At 44.0% G+C, this 14832-nt stretch overlaps 1 protein-coding gene across 1 annotated transcript in view; it reads right to left on the bottom strand.

The window, feature by feature from the left end:
• The window catches only part of TENM3 (teneurin transmembrane protein 3), a 422372-nt gene that overhangs the window by 174214 nt on the left and 233326 nt on the right, over positions 1 to 14832 (bottom strand). The gene's annotated exons all lie outside the window — the stretch shown is intronic.

Genomic DNA, 14832 nt, shown 5'->3' with positions numbered 1-14832 from the left:
CATGTACTGTTTAAAACCCATTAAAATGTTTCACCTGTCAAACCTGAGTCCATCTGCACAAGTTGTTTTAAAACATGCATACAGAAGGACTACATCCATTTCTACATCTTGGAAAGTATCATAACAGCATTATGAAGATTGAGTTAAAAAAATCTTTAGGATATTATACAAGCATGTTTTGTCCTTCAATGAAACAGAGAATAAACCCAGCAAGCAACAGAGAGTTACCTAATTTACCTCATGAATATATTGGGGTTTTGTAGGATTTAGAGAGCACAGATCTAACTCTGTTAGAGTAAGACTGCTGGACTACTTTTGAATATTTTGTTGCCTGTCAGTGGGGAATTGCACCAGAAAATTAAGTAATTAACATACTTTACATTAAAATTATTAACCTGCATGGATACCATTCATAACTAAGAGTCTAAATTTAAATTAAAGGAAAAGAGTTGGCTTGGTTTGTTTTTTTTCTTCTCATCATGTAATGATTTGTTTTTATGATACTCAGTAGTACAGTTATGCTGGAAAGGTGCAGCACCTCTCAATGTTTTTAAGTTTAACAACATAAACCATATTGGCACCAATAGCTTGATTTTCCTTTCCTCAATCTCCCTTGTACATTGCTAAAATTATGCTGATGTTTAATTATTTTTCTTTCATTTTCAGTTTATTCCATCTTAATAACTTATAGAGCTCTAAAACAAGTTGCTAAGTCCTAACCAATTGGTTTCCCTGGAAAGAAACCCATGACAGCCTTACCATAAACTGCTTAATTCTTTCACACATCATTTACCTGTTCTTAAACAGCACAATTTAAGACTCAGATATGGTTCTGGAAGGAAAGCTAGCACTTACTATTACTCAAGTAACTCCTGTGTGAAACTGAAGGTTTATAGCTAGGGAAATAACAAGGACAGGGGATGACATTTTACAGGGCTCACCCTGGGAATTTGAAGTAGAGAATGAGCCCATTTTCAAGTTCAAGATACAGTTCCACCAGATTTTTTTGCTACACTTCAACTTTTTACATTGCTTGCTTCAGTAACTTGGACTTGTGGTTATTTCTTGAAGGAGTATTTAATGCATTATTTATGACGTACCCAAACAGATTTAGATATTTCATTTTCAGCTGATACCAGTAATAGTTATCATTCTGTTTTTTTGTTTGTTTGGGGTTTTTTTAATTACAAATCAGCTCTTTTTTAGCTTGAAACAAATTTCCTTTACTTGCTTTGAACTTTCCTCACTAGAGAGGAGGTCTATAGTGATATGTTCCAGGTGAATACTGTCTGAAGCAAATCTGCATCTCAGTAATGCCTATGGATGTTATGTACAACACTGTTCTCAATATGCTTCCTCTTCCCTTCTCAATTTATGTTCATTAACTTTCATACACAACAGAGCCTTGATTACACAAACCATAATCATACAAAACATTCTGTTGCCTGAAAATGTGTCATGGTCAAGCTCCTTAGATTATTTTGTGAATTCACTCATTTATCCAAATTTACTAATTATCTCAGTACTATGTGGCTTGTTGAAAGTCCACTGCACCAGTGAGTAGCCATCCGGAAAGAGCATCGCTTGGGTGTTCTGGCTTACTGAGTTTCTCAGTGCAGAAAATACTTTGCGTCAGGTGTGGTGTGGATGCATCAGTCCATTAGCAAAACTCCCACTGTTACACTCAGTGGGAATGGATCTCTGCTACTACAAAAATCATGTGATTTTTACCAAGAAATCATGCAACTTTGGTGATCTGATTTTTATAAATAAAATTGAGTCTGGCAGGCAGGTCCTAGAATCATAGGATTGTTTAGGTTGGAAAAGACCATGGAGTTCAACCATTAAACCTGCACTGCCAAGTCCACCACTAAATAATGTCCCTAAGCACCACATCTGCATGTCTTTCAAATACCTCAGCAATGGTGACTCAACCATTTCCTCTGGGAGCCTGTTCCAATAAAGCATTCGCTGAAGAAGTATTTCCTAACACCCAATCTAAACCTCCCCTGGCATAGCTTGAGGCTGTTACCTCTTCACAGAATCACAGAATCCCAAGGGTTGGAAGGGACCTCAAAAGATCATCTAGTCCAACCCCCCTGCAAGAGCAGGGTAACCTACAGTACATCACACAGGAACTTGTCCAGGCGGGCCTTGAATATCTCCAGTGTAGGAGACTCCACAACCCCCCTGGGCAACCTGTTCCAGTGCTCTGTCACTCTTACAGTAAAGAAGTTCTTCCTGATGTTAACGTGGAACTTCCTATGTTCCAGTTTACACCCATTGCCCCTTGTCCTATCACTGGATATCACTGAAAAAAGCCTAGCTCCATCATCCTGACACCTACCCTTCACATATTTGTAAACATTGATGAGGTCACCCCTCAGTCTCCTCTTTTGCAAGCTAAAGAGACCCAGCTCCCTCAGCCTCTCCTCATAAGGGAGATGTTCCACTCCCTTAATCATCTTTGTGGCTCTGCGCTGGACTCCTTCAAGCAATTCCCTGTCCTTCTTGAACAGAGGGGCCCAGAACTGGACGCAATATTCCAGATGCGGCCTCACCAAGGCTGAGTAGAGGGGGAGGAGAACCTCTCTTGACCTACTAACCACTCCCTTTCTAATGCACCCTAAGATGCCATTTGCCTTCTTGGCCACAAGAGCACATTGCTGGCTCATGGTCATCCTCCTATCCACCAGGACCCCCAGGTCCCTTTCCCCTTCACTACTTTCCAGCAGGTCAACCCCCAACCTGTACTGGTACATGGGGTTGTTCTTCCCCAGATGCAAGACTCTACACTTGCCCTTGTTAAATTTCATCAAGTTTCTCCCCGCCCAACTCTCCAGCCTGTCCAGGTCTCGCTGAATGGCAGCACAGTCCTCTGGTGTGTCAGCCACTCCTCCCAGTTTTGTGTCATCAGCAAACTTGCTGAGGGTGCACTCAGTTCCCTCATCCAGGTCATTGATGAAAATATTAAACAGCACCGGTCCCAGCACCGACCCCTGAGGAACTCCACTAGTCACAGACCTCCAGCTAGATTCTGCGCCATTGACCACAACTCTCTGCCTTCTTCCTTTCAACCAGTTCTCGATCCACCTCACTACTTGATCGTCAAGCCCACACTTCCTCAGCTTATCTATGAGGATGCTGTGGGAGACAGTATCAAATGCCTTACTGAAATCAAGAAAAACCACATCTACCGCTCTACCATCATCCCTCCACCTAGTCACTTCCTCATAGAAGGCTATAAGGTTGGTCATACATGACTTCCCCCTCATAAAACCATGTTGGCTGTTCTTAATGACCCCCTCATCCTTGATATGCCTAGTGATGGAGTCAAGAATAAGTTGTTCCATCATCTTTCCAGGGATGGAGGTAAGGCTGACCGGTCTATAATTACCCGGGTCCTCCTTCTTGCCCTTCTTATAGATTGGTGTGACCTTTGCCATCCGCCAATCCTCAGGCACCTCGCCCATTTCCCACGACTTACCAAAGATGATGGAAAGTGGCCTAGCAATGACCTCCGCCAGCTCCCTCAGCACCCGTGGGTGCATTCCATCCGGACCCATCGATTTACAGATGTCCAGTTTGCATAGCTGATCCCTAACCCAATCCTCATCTACCAAAGCAAACTCCTCCTTTGTCCTGACTCCTTCTGGGGCTATAGAAATCCGGGGCCCTCGGGGAGAGTCTGCAGGAGTAAAGACAGAGGCAAAGAAGGCATTCAGCACCTCTGCCTTCTTTATATCCTCTGTCTCCAGGGTACCCACTTCGTTCAGCAGTGGGCCTATATTGCCTCTTGTTTTAGTTTTATTTGCTATGTATTTGAAGAAGCCCTTTCTATTGTCTTTAACCCGACTAGCAAGATTGAGTTCCAAGGAGGCCTTAGCTGTCCTAATTGCCTCCCTACATCCTCTAACAACTGTCCTATATTCCTCCCAAGCGGCCAGCCCCTCCTTCCATAATCCATAGATTCTCCTTTTCCACTTGAGTTTGCCCAGCAGCTCCTTGTTTAACCACGCCGGTCTCCTAGATCCCTTACTTGACTTCCTACTCATTGGGACGCTCCGATCCTGAGCTTGGAAGAAGCGGTCCTTGAATGCTAACCAACTATCTTGAGCCCCTTTACCGCCTAGTACACTTTCCCATGAGACTTCCCTTAGCAGTTGACTGAAGAGGCCAAAGTTGGCCCTTCGGAAATCCAGAACTGTGGCTTTGCTAGGTATTCTATTCCTCCCACACAGGATCCTAAACTCCACCATCTCATGGTCACTGCAGCCAAGGCTGCCATTGACCGTCACCACTTCGACCAAACCCTCCTTGTTGGCGAGTACTAAATCTAGCAGCGCTGCTCCCCTAGTTGGTACGTCCACCATTTGCATTAAGAAATTATCATCAATGCACTCGAGGAACCTCCTAGACTGTGAATGACTGGCTGTGTGAGTCTTCCAGCAAATATCGGGGTAGTTAAAGTCCCCCACGACGACTAAGGCATGTAGTCGCGAGGCTACTTCCAGTTGCCTGTAGAAAGCCTCATCAACTCCTTCGTCCTGATCAGGAGGTCTGTAATAGACCCCCACAACTGTATCACCCGTGCCAGTCAGCCCCTTGATTCGTACCCACAGACATTCCACTTGCTCCTCATCCGACCCCGGACAGAACTCAATACATTCTAGTTGCTCTCTCACGTAAAGAGCAACTCCACCACCTCGCTTTGCTGACCTATCTTTCCTAAAAAGGACATAGCCATCCATGACCACATTCCAGTCATGTGAACTGTCCCACCATGTCTCTGTAATCGCCACTAGATCATAACCTTTAGCCCGCACACAGACTTCTAACTCCTCCTGTTTATTCCCCATGCTGCGTGCATTGGTGTACAGGCATTTCAGGGAGCCAGTCCTAGTACTCTTTTTCCCCTGCGGGACAGGGTCTAAAGAGCTATCCTTTCCCACAAGTGAAACAAGAGATTGATAGTCCTCCTTAGCCCGCCATCCTTCAATCCCTAGCATGTTCCTCTTGGGCTTGTCCCCAACAGGCCCAGTTAAATCCCCTCCCCCCTTCCTAACTAGTTTAAAGCCCTGTCAATAAGCCCTGCTAACTCCTGCTCCAAAACCCTTTTTTTTCTCTGGGACTGGTGTATCCCGCCTGTCACCAGCAAACCAGGTGTCCCATACAGCAGCCCGTGACTGAAAAACCCAAACCCCTGCCTTTGGCACCAGTCACGTAGCCATACATTAACCTGCAGAGTCTTCTTATATATCCCTTCACCCTCGCTTGCAACAGGTATGGAGGCAAACACCACTTGCGCTCCAGACCCTTTAACCAGCCGTCCCAGGGCCCTGTAGTCTCTCTTCATTGCCCTTACGTTCCTCGTAATAATTTCGTCACTGCCAACCTGAAAAACCAGCAGTGGGTAGTAGTCAGACGGCTGCACCAGTTCAGAGAGCTTCTTTTTAACATCTCTAATCCGAGCCCCAGGCAGGCAGCAGACCTCCCTGTGTGGTGGATCCGGTCGACAAATGGGCCCTTCTGTTCCCCTCAGAAGGGAGTCACCCACCACAATTACTCTTCTTTTCTTCTTGGTTGGGGAAGTTCTGAGGCATGTGGGTGAGTGACTAGCCCTGGGTGACTCACTAGATAGATTTGCCTCACCATCTCCATTCACCTGGCCCTGAATTTCCAAGACCTCGTACCTGTTATTCAAGGGCAACTGGGAGGGAGGAAGGGATTGTGAGGGTTTTCGCTTACCTCTCCGAGGAGGAACCTCCCTCCATCCATCCTTGTCCATTAAGCTCTCTCCTTCTGTCTGATGGTAGGAGGGAAGGGGATCCATATCTTGTTGAACCACTTCCCTCTGCCCTTGCCTTAGGGTGTGGTTCCAGCAATCTATTTCACTTTCACACTCTCTAATGGCTCTCAACCTTTCTACCTCCTCCCTCAGTTCAGCCACCTGCCTGAGCAGGTCATTTATTTGCTCACAGCGAACACAAGCAGTGTCACTGGCTCCCTCCAATACAAGTGCAGGCTCTTGTCCTATTTCTTGTTACTTGGCAGAAGAGACTGACCCCACCTCACTACAACCTCCTGTCAGACAGTTGTACAGAGCAATAAGGTCTCCTCTGAGCGTCCTTTTCTCCAGGATAAACAACCACAGTTCCCTCAGCCTCTTCTCTTCAGACTTGTGCTCTAGACCCTTCACCAGCTTTGCAGCTCTTCTTCAGACATGCTCCAGCAACTCAGTATCCTTCTTGCAGAGAGGGGCTCAGAACTGAACACACGATTCGAAGTGCAGCCTCACCAGTGCTGAGGGGAACAATCACTTTCCTAGTCCTGCTGGTCATACTGTTTCTGATACAGGCCAGGATGCCATTGGCTTTCTTGGCTGCCTGGGCACAAGCTGGCTCATGTTCAGTGGCCATCAATCACCACCCCCAGGTCCTTTTCCTCCGAGCAGCTTTCCAGCCCCTCTTCCCCAGGCCTGTAGCGTTGCATCGGGTTGTTGTGGGCCAAGTAAAGGATCCAGCACTGAGCCCTGTCTAACCTAAGACATTAGACCCATTGATCCAGCCTGTCCAGATCCCTCTATAGAGCCTTCTTACCCTCCAGCAGAGCAACACTCCTATGCAGGCTGGTGTCATCTGCAAATTTACTGAGGGTGCACTCGATCCCCTTGTCAAGATCATTAATAAAGATATTGAACAGAACTGGCCCCAGTACTGAGCCCTGGAGCACACCATTGGTGACCAGCTGCCAACTAGATTTAACTCCATTCACCACCACTCTCTGGGCCTGACCATCCGGACAGCTTTTTATCCAGCAAAGAGTACAGCCATCCAAGCCATGAACAGCCAGTTTCTCAGGAGAATATTGTGGGAAACTGTGTCAGAGGCTTAACTAAAGTTTAGGCAGACAACATCCACAGCCTTTCCCTCATCCACTAAGCAAGTCACTTCATCATAGAAGGAGATCAGGTTACTCAAGCAGGACCTGCCTTTAACATACCCATGCTGACTGCACCAGATCACCTGGTTATTCTGTACATGCCACATAATGACAAGTCAAGATGATCTGCTCTGGACCCCACATCCGGCCCTTCTTGCAGATGGGCATCACAATTAGCAACCTCCAGTCAACTACGGCCTCTCCAGTTAGCCAGGGCTGCTGACAAATGATGAAAAATGGCTTGGTGCCACTTCAACCAGCTCCCTCCTGTACCCTTGGGTGGATCCCATCTAGCCCTATAGACTTGTGTGTCTAAGCTGTGCAGCAGCTCGCTGCCCATTTTCCTTTGGATTATGAGGGTTTTATTCTGCTCCTGTTCCCTGTCTTCCAGCTCAGGGGTCTGGGTACCCAGAGAACAAGTGGTTTTACTACTAAAGACTGAGGCAAAGATAGCATTAAGTACCTCAGCCTTTTCTTCATCCTTGGTCACTATGTTTCTCCCTGCATCCTATAAAGGATGGAAATTCTCCTTAGCCCTTCTTTTGTTTCTTTCTTGTCACAAGGTTACATGGTCTGCAGAGAAAAGGGAGCTGGTTATATAAGCCAGTTCTTCACAATACAGCTGGGGTGCGTACTTCTGTACAACCTCATCCAGTACTGGCAGGCTTCTGCAGTGATTCCAAGTGAAAAGACAGATAGCTATCGATACTGCCATTTATAGAATAAGCTAGATGTTAAGGACAAAAAATACTTAACACACTAGAAAGAGGGATCATAAGTGATGTGCATATTCCTCCTCTTTTTTTTCCCCATACATGGAATAAAAGGCATTTAAAAATATTTGGTACTATCTCTTCCTGAAGTGTTAGCAAGCACATTCATAAATCACAAAAATCATGAAGTATGACAAAAGCCAATTATATTGATTATTGACACTTTTTCCATACAGCTTGGAGGCATATGATGACGCAAAGAATATTTCATTCTAAGGAAAACCACAAAAATACAATATTAATTCCCCTTCCCCGATCCGCTGCTTTTGGTATGCACCTAGCAAAAAAAATTTTTGTTCTTGCTTTGACTTTCTTGCCCCTATTTTAAAAAAGAAAATGTTCTTGTTTGGACTATGTGACTTTGATATAGGATAGTATGCTATTATCCATGAGAAAGCATATTGGGCTTAAGAGTACTTAAATCTCATCTTCTAGGTTAGCTATGGGGATAAATATGCCTTAATTTTTTGGCATTTTTATAATACACAACTTTCAATTCTCTTTATGTACTTCCAAAATAATTACCTCATACGAAACCCCTCACACAAAACCCCAAAATGTTTGTGACAAATTGAGGCAAACTCCAGCAGGAGCAGAATCAATATAGCAATATGTGAAGATGTGAATAAAATTTGCAAGGAAATAATATGAGCCTCCAAAGAAAGTAAAACCCAAAGAAAATTGGTTGCAAGAATAACATTAACAATGAAATACACCTGAGCTAATAATGGGTGCATTAAATACATATTTACAGGGTCATTATGCAAAGAAAAATATTGCACTGTTCTGTGCAAAGATCAAAGCTGATCTAAAAGACAGTATAAAATAAAAGTTGGAAGCATACCTGATTGTCACATATGGAAAAGCTGAAAGGGATAGGTATGATAAATGCAACCGATAAAAACCAGAAAATACACAATGGATTGGTAGCAATGGGAGGCACAGAGATGCGTGGAACTTTCTATATTAAATATACTAAGGCTTAAGTAGGTCTAAGCCTGAGCTTCAGGCAATTGCTGGTGCCTAACACCACAGGTATGAGAACAGGGAAGCGAGGGGGGCTACCAGAGAGCGCAGGAAGGGCCAGGGCACCATAGGGCAGAGCTGTGCCTTCAACCCCAGCGTCTCAGTGACACTTGCACCCAGCAACAGCCCAGAGCTTAGCTGCGTACAGGTTGCCTACACCCTTTCCCTTAAAAAAAAAAAAAAAAAGCAAAAAAAAAAAGCCATTAGCAGCACTTACGCTTATTTATATCACATTATGAAGAATGAATCCAACAACTGCTCAGCTCTCATCTTTTATCTGTCATCACATGCTAAAGAAGCACTTGGCTTCAGCACCAACTGGTGCGTATATGAATTACATACTGCATCTTCACTAGATGTATTTTAGAGAAAATAGTATTGGGCACTTTCGGAACATGGCATTTAGGAGAAAAGTAGGATGGAAGAGAAGCAGCAGTAATGAATTCCTGCTGTTGCAGGGTGGGTGGGTGGGAATAGATGACCCAGAAAGTCTCTGCAGAGCCCTAAAATGCATGCACTCACAAAAACCTCCCAACAGAGTCAAACTCTCAAAACAGAGACATTTTGCTGGCAATATGATACCAACAAGAAAGGAAAAACCTTGTTTATTTTATTAATTATAAATCTACACATTTTTAAGATCATATTTTAGTTCATGAAAGTCTTTGTTGCTTCATGAATTTCTTTAACACAGCACTTCTTTTCACATATCAGATTAGTTCTCAAAACCTGGCATTATCAATTCACTTCCCATAAGATGTATTGCGAATTACATACTTTGCAAAAGTCATCTTAACGTAAAAATTTGAAAGGCCATTATTTTCTTCTCAACAGGATGCATAAATCCTATACCTAACTCTTACACACAACTCTGATTTCTGCTTAAGGCAATACAAGAGTAGACAGCTCTGTTTAGGCTGTTTAGCTATGGCAGAACAGTGCATTTTTCCTTTCACAGTCTTGGCAGCCCTTGTCACTGAGACTGAAGAAAAGAATTCCTCTATCTGCATCTCAAAGACAGAGGGGGAGAGTCTTATTTTGAAGTTAGTGGTAAAGAGTACTTGCTGAATTCAATGTCAGTAAGAAAATGCTATTAAATTATAAATTACAACGAAGGTATCTCCTTTCTTAAATTAATGGGATTCTTGCTGGTGACTTCATGGAAATGAAGAATTCATGTTATGTTAAATGGTACTATTACGTCATGCTGTGGAAAAATATGTTATCCATATAATGGTTTACTAACAGTAGCTATATATATCTCCATATATCTCCATTTTGTACTTTGTTCCTCACAACAGGAAAAGACAGGTTGCCTTTTTTTTTTTTTTTTTTTTTTTTTTGTAAAATGGGATCTTTTAAAACTGGGATCAGACAGGCAGTGATTTGTGAAGGTCAGAAATAACGTGTCTTCTGGCTAAATTAATTAGAAACCAAACCACTTTCAAACAGTAGAAGGACACTTACAGCCCTTCTCAATCAAGCTGAGATGACTCTCTGCAATCTGTCCTAGGACTTCCCAGCATGCTGAAATCTGTAACATGCTCCTGTTAAATAGGGCACCTATATCCTCCTAACAAGTTTACTGACTACCCCAAAGTTTGAATTTCTAAGGTATCTAATGTGAACCTCCTTCCTTGCCTCCCCAAACCCCACACCTGCTATGTACAACCCTAAGTGACAGGATTTTGGATCTCTTCATCTCTGCATATAACACAGTAAGTTGGTAATAAGTCAATTTTAATTGTAAACTCATTTTTTATTATGGACTCCCTGTATGCTTTCCAACCTGTATGACTTGGCATTGGCATTTATCTCTCTGCTGGATACTGCAGCCTTCTGCAGCCAACCTGCAGTGACAGCTCTCTCTTAATTAAAACTCTACATGCAAATAGAACTACTGAAAAGTGGTGTGGCATAGCACACAAAGAACCATTATTTATAACCAGCACAGTTCTTTTCAGATACTTATACCAGAATCAACCACTGTAACTACTGTGAAGATCTCCCCAAGGAAATACATGCATAGAAATCTTCCAAATATATATACATGCACATATACAGTCACATAAATAAGACTGTATATATCCATCTATAGCAAAACACACTCCATTGAGAAAAACTACTTGCCAAGAACTCTATTAAAAGTAAATGGTTTCAAACACATAAAAACAATGCTTGAATTTTCTACTGTGGGGTTTCCATTTAATTTTTGTTTTGCTTTGTTTGTACACAGTGGAATATGATTCTTTTATCCCTGAATTGGGAAGTATATTTTCCAAGGTTCAAATCCCTGAGTGCCGATGAACTGTAACTACATCTCAGATGCAAATCTTTACTACAAACGGCATCTACCTTTCCTAGATTTCCTTGAAAAGTTACTACTTCTAAATAAAAAAGGTGCATTATCTTGACATGTATTTTTACTCGCAAAGTTGCAACTGCTTCTGTAGACTGAGAAAGCTGAAACTTTACAAGACTATAATCAAAGGACATTGATTTCAACACAAAAGTATCCATTAGAAAGCAAGAGAAATGTTGGCCTGGAATATTGTAATTTCTTTTTTTTTTTCTTTTTCTCTTCTTGGAAGTGTAGTATAATAACCACAGTCTGTAATACTGTAATATAAAGCTTGTAATTGTCTTCTGAAAAAGAGAAAGATTTCTTGAGAAAAATGGTTTTGCATTAGAACTGACAGTCATTTCTGAAGCAAACACTTTGTGTTTTGAGGCATTTGGATGGTTTCACAAATCTCACTGGCAGAGACTGGGAGTTGAGCATGGCTGCAAGCGGGAAGACCTGTGGCAGGGACTGGGAGCACTGGGATACTGAAACCACAGCAGTATCTGGGGCCATAGTGGCCTATACTGGTCTGTAGTGGTGCAAATTGGTTTGTACTACTCCATACTCGGATGTGTAAATGTGCAGATGACACCAAGTCACGTGGGAGCGCTGATCTGGAGGGTAGGAAGCTCTGCAGAGGGATCTGGACAGGCTGGATCAATGAGCTGTGGCCAGTGGTATGAAGATCAACAAGGCAAAGTGGTGAGTCCTGCACTTGGGCCACAACGACCCTCTGCAATGCTCCAGGCTTGGGGAACAGCACCTGAAAACTGCTCATGGGGAAGGAGCTGGGGGTGCTGACTGACGGAGCTGAACATGAGCAGCTTGTTCCCAGGCAGCCAGGAAGCCACCAGCCGACCAGTGTGGCAGCAGGGCCACAGCAGTGACTGTGCCCCTTCACTGGGCACTGGTGAGGCCTCACCCTGAATCCTGGGTTCAGTTCTGGGCCCCTCACTGCAAGAGAGACATTGAGGGGCTGGAGTGGGTCCAGAGAAGGGCAATGGAGCAGGTGCAGGGCCTGGAGCACAAGTATGATGGGGAATGGCTGAGGGACCTGGGGGGTTTGGTCTGGAGAAGAGAAGGCTTGGGGAGACCTTATCGCTCCCTACAGCTGCCTGACAGGAGGATGGAGCCAGGAGGGGACTGGTCTCTGCTCCCACGGAACAAGGGATAGGACAAGAGGAGACAGCCTCAAGCTGCACTGGGGAGGTTTAGATGGAGATGAGGAACAATTCCTTCCCCAAAGGGTGCTCAGCCATTGGAACAGGCTGCCCAAGGCAGTGCTGGAGTCACCATCCCTGCAAGTGTTCACACACCGTGTAGAGGAGGCCCTCAGTGCCATGGGTTAGTGGTGGCCTTGGCAGCGCTGGGGTAAGGGTTGGACTTGATGATCTTAAAGGTCTTTTCCAACCTGGCTGGTTCTATGATTTAACAGCTGCTGCTCAGCAGATTGCTAAATGAAAAGGAGTGCCCCGTTCTTGCAGGGGTCAGGCTGCATGACCACAAGGGCTCCTTCAATCCTGACTTAAGGCAGTGCTCATCTTCACTTTAAATGGGAGTTTTGTCTATAGAGAAATTGCAGAATCTAAGCCTTAACTGACAGACTGTCCTAACCAAAGTGCATTGCTCTCACTACGATTTTTATTTTCGAAAGGAACTACCTTATAACATAAAGAGACAGGTGAACAGCAAAGTTCCACTCAGCCAGGCAGAAAGTTCACGAGCTGAACTAAAACCCCAAGCATCTCTAGCATCTAGGTTTTAGTTTTAGGAGCTATTCTGCTCAATTCAACTGAACTTTCCACTTTATTTCCCCCAATATTAATTAAAAGTGCCCACACAAAATGCAGGAAAGGGAACAGAGAGCTATTTCCTGATATTTCCTGAATCCTCATTTCACTCAGAAAATCATTTGAATGATAGGTCTCCACATTTTTAGAAAAAAATTCCTTCTTTTTTTTTTGGGGGGGGGGGGGGAAGGGTGGGGAAAGAGAAAGGTGGAGTGGTGGAAGTTTTTGGACAGAAGCAAGCTTATGAAATCAACACCAGATTGCAAAATGTTTCAATTAACTCATATCTCCACTTGAGATGTAGAAGTTCTCACATGAAAATGTCACCTCTCCATTTAGAGCATCTGCTAGGATTCCAGCTCTTTGCCTTGTGATGAGAGCCTCATCCAGGACAGCCAACAGAAGATGACACCAGCTCAGCCACCAATTCAGCTGTACAAGTTGCACACTTGCAGTTTGGGCCAAGCCACTACCACCTGCAACTAACTCACTGCCACATCACATCCAAGAGGTCTCCAAGGGCACACAGTGCTCAGACTGTATAGGCAGGGGAGCTCCCAGGGTCTCCATCTGGCTCAGCCACAGACTTGGCCCCTTCTGACCACAGCCACAAACCTGGTGCCTGCTCAAACCTGGCCAAATTACAGAGATGCACGGTCTCCTTAAATGCAGACATACAGACACAACTGTGTACAGATGCAACGCAAAAGGCTCTTGTTTGCGGCTAATGACTTGCCTCAGTAACAGCCCTGCACTGCTGTGCACACCTGCCTGGGCTTACTGCTTCAGTGACCACTGCATGGGGGTGGGCAGGAGAGGTCTCTTGAGTGGAGGGGATGTGCAGCCAGTCCTTCTTTCTACTCCCTGTTCACCGATTCATGTGCACAACAAACAACTAAGCATCACACAGTGCTGTATAGACAGAACCCAGCCCTTCTGTCCTGGGTTCAGCTGGCTTAAACTACAACACCTTCTCAAAGACCTGCCAGGCTTTTTATGTGAAGAAAGGCCAATCTACAAACCCACCACAGATATACGTACAAAGCAGGTAACCTTCCCCCCCCCCCCCCCCCCCCGTGGTTTTTGGTTGGTTGGTTGTTGGGTTTTTTTTTATTCCATGTCCAGAAAATGAACTAGGCATCAAAAACAGCTGCTGGTATATATTATAATGGGTGTAGAGAGGATGGCTGCTCTCTGTCTCTGCATGTCTTATATTCAGTCAGTGATGAGGCTGAAGAGTTTACCAAGTTTCCACTTTCAATCCTGACCTTTGTAAGAGACTAATTTTTCTGGATGCTGATATTCCTCAGATGGCAATTCATAAAGAGCAATCGCCTAAGAAAGTAACCTTTGAAGAAATGCTTCTTTGTTCTTCCTATCCGTGGCTTTTTATTATTAGAGGTGAAATGGATTGAGCCATGTCACATCTGGTTTATCATTCTTCCAGCACAGCTCCATGGTAGCCTACATTGTATTTTCAATGTTGCTCTGGGCTAAATTAGGGGGAGTGAGAAAAAGTCTTTCAGAATAGGACAGGAAATGTATCCTGAAGAGCACAAGAGGACTTAGGTTTTGTTTTTGTTTTCTTTGGGTTTTTTGGAAGGGAGTGGGGGAGAGACTTGTTAAAGAGAAAATGAATCTGTGAATGACTCATAAACCATTCAGTTTTCAGAATCAAGTAGTTCCTCACCCCCATTCCTCCCACCGCAGTAGGAAGTAGTCTAAAAAGGAATCAGAGTAAATGCTAACTAAATTTGGTTTTATTAATTCTACATGAGAAAAGCAAAGCAAAGGTAAGGATGCCAGTGTGGCCACTGCTTTGCAGTCTGTTATAGAGGCAACCATGTATTTGAAGCAAAGGATCCAGAGAAGCTCTTTATGACATCTGATTGCCTATGCTTGCAGACCATAGAATATGACTTTTCTTTGAACTGGACATTGCAATTTTAAGAGATTT

This window comes from Lathamus discolor, chromosome 1 (assembly GCF_037157495.1).
Source record: "Lathamus discolor isolate bLatDis1 chromosome 1, bLatDis1.hap1, whole genome shotgun sequence".
Classification (NCBI taxonomy): Eukaryota; Metazoa; Chordata; class Aves; order Psittaciformes; family Psittacidae; genus Lathamus; species Lathamus discolor.
This window is presented reverse-complemented; position numbering and strand designations above follow the sequence as displayed.